The sequence below is a fragment of the Lineus longissimus genome, chromosome 18 (assembly GCF_910592395.1).
Source record: "Lineus longissimus chromosome 18, tnLinLong1.2, whole genome shotgun sequence".
NCBI classification, from domain to species: domain Eukaryota; kingdom Metazoa; phylum Nemertea; class Pilidiophora; order Heteronemertea; family Lineidae; genus Lineus; species Lineus longissimus.
In genome coordinates this window covers 3,054,953-3,063,924 of record NC_088325.1, presented here as the reverse complement: position 1 = coordinate 3,063,924, position 8,972 = coordinate 3,054,953, and positions in this window count along the sequence as shown.

Genomic DNA, 8,972 nt, shown 5'->3' with positions numbered 1-8,972 from the left:
CGTTTTTTCAAAGCTGCCGTGAATTCGATTTAAAACCAAATTCAACCAGCCAAGTCTAGACGATTTTTGGGTTCATTCACCTACGGAGTAGACCGCCAAACTAATCTTGGCATTAGTATTGTCCAGTCTATTTAATTATAGACATTTTCTTAGCTAGCTTAGTCGACCCGGCTCCATTATTTTGATCTTGGTAGGGTAGAGTTAAGTAGGCTATTCTCCGCTCTATTGTAATAAACAAGACTCAGATCCATTGCAATAGTGTTTAATTCAAGTAGGCATGTTTTGCTTTCCATTAATTATTGCGTCCTTTCTGGCCTACTTGGGGTTCCCAGTGTTTTTATTGTCATTGGTACCATTTTTTATATGGCGCACCCCTCCGACGGCATCCTTTGTCTCACCACAAAAGGAATGCGTCTGGTGGCGGGAAACGGGCCGCGAAGACGCTTAAACCCTCTTCCGGTTCCGTTTCCGGGCATATAACCCGGAGGTCTAGCAAACCTCCCGCCACCACCCCTTCCGTCAGCCGAGTTCCGGTTCCGGCCGCGGCTGCGAAGGATGCGGGATCTGACATTATTAATGTCTGTGGTCCCAAGGGAGACTTACATCCAATAAGTCTCCAAGGGTTTAATATACCCCGGACCTCAGGGAACCTTCCGGTTCCCCTGTCGTCCGCTCCCCCGAGTACAAGCCCTTTGTACCCGCGGGAGCACCCTGCTTCCGGTCCGCCGATTGCAGTTCCGGTTACTGACGCGGGTTCCCGTTTTTCAGTAACCGAAGACTCTACTGGGGGTTTTTCTCAGTCTTTACTGCGAAATAACCCCAGTCCTCACGGACACAGTAGAGTAGGGCCGGACCTTATAACGCCACCTCCGAAACGCCATGCGTCTTCGGTAACAGCGTTTCCGCCCTCCGTACCTCCTTCTAGAAGGGCTTCCGGTAGCTCCATACTGGCAAAGGAGTTACGGGCATTTCCGGTTTCGGACTTCGTCCTACCGGAAATGCAGGCACCTTCCTACGTTGGCCAACCTCTTGGGTGGAACCAACCGGAAGTGCCACCCCCTCCTCGTAGCAGAGGCGTCGTTCCCATGGAACGAGCTACGCAGAGAGGACATCTGAACTCTGGTTCAGAATATGGGCAACTTCCGCTTCCGGAAGACCCATTCGCCCGCACATACGGCTTCCAGGGTTCGCTTATGCGCTCACCCTCGCCTCAACCGCCCGTCGTTGAGAGAAGCCGCACGTCGGGTCCGAAACCCGAGTCGGGACAGCAACTGTCCCAGCTCATCCAGATGGTAGCAGGTCTTTCTGATAGACTCAGCCATCTGGAGCAGGGTTCCGGTTCCTCTGGTGCGCCTGGTCCCATCGGATACCCACCATCCGACTCCTCTATTTTAGAGGAATTTTCTGAGAACGAGAGTTCTCAGCCAGGCTACCGCTCCCCCAATCAGGAGGAGCTGTCACCAGAGGAGGCCAGTATCCTGTCGGATATGAGGACACTCAGATCCTTGATCAGAGCGTACCTCCCGCAGGATCTGTGCCCTACCCCGCCGGAACTGCCAGCCTTGTCAACACCGACCTTTTCACTCTGGGGACAGGAAGTGGATCCCAATCCACAGGTTTCTCAAGGCTCCACTCGGGCACTTGAATTCCTTCCTCCCTCCCCGTCGTTGTTAGCAGTCTCTGAACTTTTGGAGCGTACAATCAGAGACTCACAAGGCGCCCACCAACGTACTTCCATCCCTGTCCTTCCGGCAGTCGGACCGGAAGCTTGGTGTAAACCGGGGAAGTTGTTCACGGCACAACTTCCTCCCGTTAGGCAGTACCGCGCTGACTATTATCGAGTCAGCTCGGCCGGCTGTCCAGCTGCAGCATCGACTTCCATATTAAAGGACGATGTACAGCTGGACCAACTCGTGCCTAGGGTGACCTCCTCCTCGGCTTACCGAGACCTTAGAGCACAAGAGGGTCTGGCCAAAAACACGTTAGCGGTGCTCTCCTACGCAGAGCACACTAACCTGGCCCTAGCCAGATCCCTAAAAGATAATGAGTCACTATCTGATGACACAAAATCGCTTGTGACATCCTTGTCACATTCGATTAGGCACGCTATTGCGCTGTCCGCCAAGACCGCAGCAAATAGCGTCCTACTCCGGAGAGACGCCGCACTGGGCTCTCTCAATGTCATCAGATCCCTCCAGCTGGAAGGGGCCTTAAGAACCGCTCCTATGGACGGTTCTTTCCTGTTCGCAGATTCTGTACAAGAGGCGGCTCAAGCACAGAAAGATTGGGACAAATTATATGCCCCCACTGCGACACAGAGGGCCAAGACCTCTCTACCTAACGCTAGAAAGATAGAGAGGCCCCAGCAGGCATCGGGTTCAATCCCGTACGCCAGGCAGGTCCTGCCTAGGCCTACCCCGCCTAGTCAGCCTGCTCCTGCTGGATCCTTCCGACGGGAAGCGGAGGGTCGCCGGACTGGAAAGAGGAAAAATACTTCCTCTAACCAGGGTGGATCCGGTCCGACTAAGCACTCCTTTCGCCCAAGGGGTGCTGGCCGGAAGAGGTGACTCCCCCCTCCTTTCTCCTCCCGGACGCAAAAAGGAGCCGACTCCGGTAGTCGGGGGCCGTCTGCAAAAATTTGCAGACATTTGGGACGATTGGTGCCCAAAGGGGTCCCCAGTCCCAAACATGTTGAGGTACGGAGTGAAACTAGATTTCAACCGTACCCCCCCGACTACCATATATCCAACCCCAGTTCAGCCACCGAAGGACCCAGTCAAGGCCTCTGCCCTCCAAGCAGAGGTCGCGACATTACTGGAGAAGCAAGCTATCCAGGTCCTTCAAGATCCATGCTCCCCGGCTTCTACAGCCACGTTTTCTTGGTTCCCAAGAAAGCAGGGACATGGAGGCTGATCATAGACCTTTCCAGGTTAAACACCTTCTTGAATGTTCCTCATTTCAAGATGGAAACCACCAGGTCTATAGCAACGGCGATACAGCCCAACGATTGGGCGGTATCGATGGATTTAATGGATGCGTACTTACATGTACCGATCCATCCAGACTATCAACACTTCCTTCGATTCCATTACGAAGGAAAGACGTATCAATTCAGGGCCCTGCCGTTCGGTCTGGCATCGGCACCCCTAATTTTTACGATGATAGTCACAGCCTTCGTCGCTCCCTTTCACGTGATGGGGTTCAAGCTCCATCACTACCTAGACGATTGGCTACTCCGTTGCAAATCGCGGGAACTACTACTGCAACAACGTCAGGTTCTAAAGCAAAAAGTAGTTTCCGCAGGTTGGATTATCAACGAAACAAAGTCAGAATTCATACCATCCCAAGACTTCGTTTACGTTGGAGTTCGGTTCCTTACGGCCATAGGGAAAATGCTGCCCCCCCCTAGACAGGATAAAGAAAATTCTTCATCTCGTCGCAGAATTCAGAGGAAGGACTCAAGCTCCCGCAAGGCGATGCTTGAGCCTTTTGGGACTTCTGAATTCGGCAGCAGACCAAATCCCCCTTGGCCGTCTATATATGCGTCCCATCCAGATGTTTCTAATGTCTCTATGGAAACCCCACAGGGACCCATTAGACAAGTTGGTATTGATACCTCAATACCTACTCAAGAACGTCTGGAACTTCTGGGAGTCGGAGACTCGTCTCCAAAGCGGTGTAGATCTTGCTCCACCGCCCCCAGAAGTGTCCCTGTTCACAGATGCTTCCCTACTAGGGTGGGGAGCACATCTGAACAACGGGGACATGTCCATAAGAGGTCTATGGACAAGGGAGGAGACCATTCTTCCAATAAATATATTGGAAATGAAGGCTGTCCTTCTTGCCGTGAGGGCTCTTTCCCTTCGCCTGAAGAATCGGAGAGTAACCCTGTTCTCCGACAATTCTACAGTAGTAGCATATGTCAGGACACAGGGAGGCACAAAGTCCGGCATTCTTTGCCAGCTAACTTGGGAGCTTTACCATCTTTGTGCCGACCTTGGAGTATCGATATGTGCCAGACACATACCGGGCAATCGCAACATCCTTGCCGACGCCCTGTCCCGTCAGAACAAGCTAGTTCAGACAGAGTGGACACTCCATCAGGAGATTGTAGACGACCTTTGTCGCCTTTGGCAATCTCCGAAGGTAGATCTGTTCGCCACCAGGCGGAACAATCGCCTTTCCATCTATTACTCTCCACTTCCGGACGAAGAGGCCCTGGAAGTCGACAGCCTTACAGCCTCTTGGGTCGGGCTGAACGCATATGCGTTTCCACCCCTCCCTCTCATCCAACCAGTCCTGAACAAGATCTTGACCAGCCATCCGGTGAGAATAACTCTCATCGCACCTTGCTGGCCAAATCAGGCCTGGTTCCCAGCCTTGCTGGAGCTCCTGATAGATCACCCCAGGAGTCTTCCTACTTGGAAGCACCTCCTGTGGCACCCCCTGGGGAGATGCTACCACCAGAACCCTGGATTTTTCAAGTTTCACGCCTGGAACTTATCCAGTTGCATCTCCACCAGAGAGGCTTTTCGGACATCGCTGTCAAGCGCATGTCCGCACCTCAAAGGGGGTCTACCCTTGATGTGTATCAAGGAAAGTGGTCTACCTTCACTTCCTGGTGCAGGGAGAACGGAGTTAATCCGATCTCTCCCTCTATATACAGATTAGTTGATTTCCTTATTGAATTATTCACGGAAAGACAACTATCTGTCACGGCTATAAAAGGGTACAAGTCCGCCATCGCTTCTACCCTCCGTGTTTTAAGCACCTGGGATCTTCGTTGGGAGGACCAAATAACCCCTCTTTTCAGAGGAATGTTATTAGAGCGTCCTAGACCGGTTCACAACACCCCTAAATGGGACCTTTCTGTTGTCCTTAAGGTGCTCATGAGGCATCCTTTTGAACCCATGTCTATTTCATCCATGAAATATCTGACACTCAAAACGGTCTTTCTAGTAGCCTTGGCTACCGCCCAACGGAGATCAGAGCTCCATGCACTTTCTTTTAAGAAGCTGGCTTTTAGAGAGGGAGGGGAGGTTATCCTGGCTTTTATACCAGGATTTCTGGCGAAGAACCAGGGACCGGCCGCCTCTCGGCCCCCGGTTACTATTCCCTCTCTGTCAGGAACGATCTCTTATGATCTTCCTGACAGAACTTTATGTCCCGTTAGGGCCCTAAAGTTCTACATAAATAGGACAAAACCTCCCGGTATCCGCCAGGGGAGAGAGCGTTTGTTTTTGTCCTATAAGGAGGGAAATAAACGAGAGATAGCGGCCGCCACTATTTCAAGGTGGATTGTGGAGACTATTCGTCTTTCCTACAACACCTTGAAGACTTCCTCTGATCTTCGTGCGCCAGCTAACATCTCAGCGCACGAAGTTAGAGCACTAGCCACCTCCTGGGCTAACTACCGAGGAGTTGCTCTTCAAGAAGTCGTTTCCGCTGCATGTTGGAGTAATCACTCCACATTCTCTCGTTTCTACCTACGAGACGTTTCTTCCCTCGTAGATGGCATGCACACAATCGGCCCGATTGTGTCTGCGGGGCATGTTGTTTGATCCTGGCTAGATCAAAAAAGGGGGGAAGCCCGATTGAAGAGTCAAACGCGCATCTTGCGCCATTTTTGATATGCCCTATCTTCAACATCCAGGCAACCCCTAGTAAACTAGAAAGGACGCAATTTCTTATTGTTGTTTAGCAATAACTCCTTCTACACCCTTCAACATGCCTTACTTGCTCTAAGCTCTGTTGCCGGAAAGAAGATGGTTTTATTACGCAATTCTAGCGCTTTCCGGAGAATGGGTCTATTACTCTCTATAATATGATTGTAATACCGAGATCAAAATACCGGTCCTCCGGTTCTCCCCATTTCTTTCCCCTGGCGGTCCTCCTTAGCTAATATGCCGGTGGTGCCTCCTGGATGGAACAACAGCTCAGCCTTAGGTAAGTCCTCGTTTCCCACCTCCAATAGGTTGCTGGGATTCGATGCAAAAGTGTTCCATAGGTAAGTTTGAATGACACAAAATGCCCATTTCCTTACAAGAAATGGCCATTTTGTTAGTTCATACTTACCTATGGAACACGGCCCTCCCGCCGTCCCCACAAACGGGACATACTCTTTATTAACGCTCAAGAGTAAAGACTAAATATGGCGGCATGAGATCGGCGCGATCTCGCGGGATCGGTCAGGGCGCCGCCTGGCGGCCGAGCTGTTAACTCAGTTCTCCCTTTAGAAAATTAAAGGGATACTCTTGTGTTTGAGCCCAAATGGAGTAACATGCAAAAGTGTTCCATAGGTAAGTATGAACTAACAAAATGGCCATTTCTTGTAAGGAAATGGGCATTTAACTTGCCTTGAATTTCATTCGTTCACCATATTGTTGGTTTATCGAGTGAGACAATTTGTACAACTTTGACTAAGGTCAAGTAATCATGACCATACTTCAGTATAATCTTACTTCGGTAGTTTAGTTACCATTTTCAATCGAATTTAACTTTGACTCAAATATTCACGCATTCAATATTAGATGCTTTCACATGTTCATTTACTTGTCTAATCTTGTGAACAGACTTGCAGATAATTGCACTTCCTGCTCACAGTTAATCTTGCTTCAGCCATGTATTTTACTTGTTTGATTTTTAGACTAGGAACTTAATCTGGTTACTTTCTTCAAACTGGTACTTTGGATTACGGTATAAAATAACACAACGCAATCTTTCAATTATTTCACGGACAACTGACCGGATATCTTTAGAATTTCTTGATACATAGGAAACGCTGTTTCCCCTTTGATCTTTAAAGTGCAACGCAACCTTGTTTGTACTAGGACTTAGGATGGTGAATACTTTGTTTGCTACATATGGAACTTGTTTACAATGCATGCTTGAGTTAATTAACTTGTTGAATGAATCTTTAGAAGTTGTAAACTTAGTAATTGGATCCGTTTATTCACTCCCACGTAACCTGCTGGGTTCAACTTATTAGTGCCTTTTTATCTTTGTCTTGAATTGTCTTCATCCGGTTTATATGCTACTGTTCTGAGAATAACTTACGCCACTTAACATTTTTCCTTTGATTGATTATCTCTTTGTCAAGTTAAATCCTTCGATTTTATTCTTTCCCTTGGGAGAATGTTGCGATCACCAACCATGCAGCTTGCCTTAGGCAGCTGACTCACCTTATTTGCATGACCTGTCATGCAAATAACCTGTCACTAAACCTGTCACTCACAATGCCATTCAGGCCACTAACCAATCACCATCTACTTCTTTATATGTCTTAACCAATTATCTTGTTGTATGTACTTTATATATTACTATGTTGTTTTACAATAAATCAGAGTTAGTAAGAATATCAAGCCTTCGACATCTCTGTGTTTACAACGATACAATATCAAAGCCACGTGCTAGAAGGCCCCGGACTCTCCTTTCCTGATTGCCCAATGTGGATAGAGTTACCCGTCTGACTTGAGCCCACAGAAACCGATCGGCTCCACATTTTCGACCAATTATGATTCGCAAAATGCATTTGGCCGTACCAATTTTATGTCAACACATTCACTCTAAACGTTGTAAAATGATGACTTCATCCAATGGCCACCTTTTCCATTGGGTTTATATAAATAATGACCGATTGACTGTATGAGACTGCCTGTTACTACTGCAGACAACTAGTCTAGACCAAAAGAATAATCTAGTCCAGGTAACCTCGACCCTATCCACGCAAAGCAGATGGTCGAGGAAGCCTCGTTGATTTACCCGAGGTGAACCATACATTTTCAGTGCATACAGTGGATGCACTGTTATATCAAGCGCTCTGGTATTGTAGATTATTCACTTGGATCGAGGTTACCCATCCTATAGAAAAACACGTGGCCGGACACCGTAATCTTACGCCCCCAAATCGAGTTCATGACGAGTTCATTGCCGTCAAATACTCGACTCTGTAATGAGTGAATGGAGGAGACTGGTGAAAGAGTCGAAGAATAATCTAGAACAGAAGAAAACTGAAATCACAAAGTTTGATGAATATTTATAGACTAGACTTTCCATTATGACAAACAGCCCCAATTCCTCAATCTATCATGTGCCACCTCCAATTCCCCGTGGCGCAGTTGGCATCTTTAGATTTCAGTTGCCACTATCAAGACCAACTCAGACCAGTTCGCCCACACCAGTTTCCCTGGAGCCATGAATTCACAGCTTGTGAATTCTCAGTTCTAGTTTATGTTGTTGTTTGCCCACGCAATTGATATAGCCTAGAGGTCTTCGATGATTTTGTGTGATCTGCTGTTTCAAGTGGTGTTTCTTATGTTTTACAAAGACAAAAAAGACGGGCGTTGCGAGAACAATCTGTATTCAGGAGCCATCTTAGTTACACAAAGAATCTTGGGAGGTCATGTGACCATAGGCGCGCGAACATTCAAAAGACAATATAACGCATATTGTAACATCCTTTCCCTTGAATGATCCCATCCAAATCAAATCAAACACATAAAACTGCACATACAAAACTAAACAGTCCAAGAGTCCTATTGTGCAGACTAATAATAATCTAAACTTGGATTACTACCTCAAATAAGAAACAGAAAAAAACTTGACTAAACTTGTCAAAACAAATACTGTGGCTGTGACAAATATCAAACAGAATGACACTTGGAAATACACATGGACAAAAAAATGAGCAATGATTGTGCTAACTGTACGGTACATATGAATAATGAATACTGGTTAATAATGCGCATAAATGTTTCTGTCTATTGTCTATAACAGAAAACCATCGAAATTGTCTCATGCTTTGGACCTTTCACTTTTAACACTCTCGTATTCAGAGCATAAACCATTCTTATGAAGGAGAGGTTACTAGCACTTCACTTCATTTTCTCACATCATGTAATCATGGAACTTAGCGGGTCTTTGCCTCACTCTTGTGGAGCGGCGAGGCTCTACAACAGGGTCAGGCACAACAC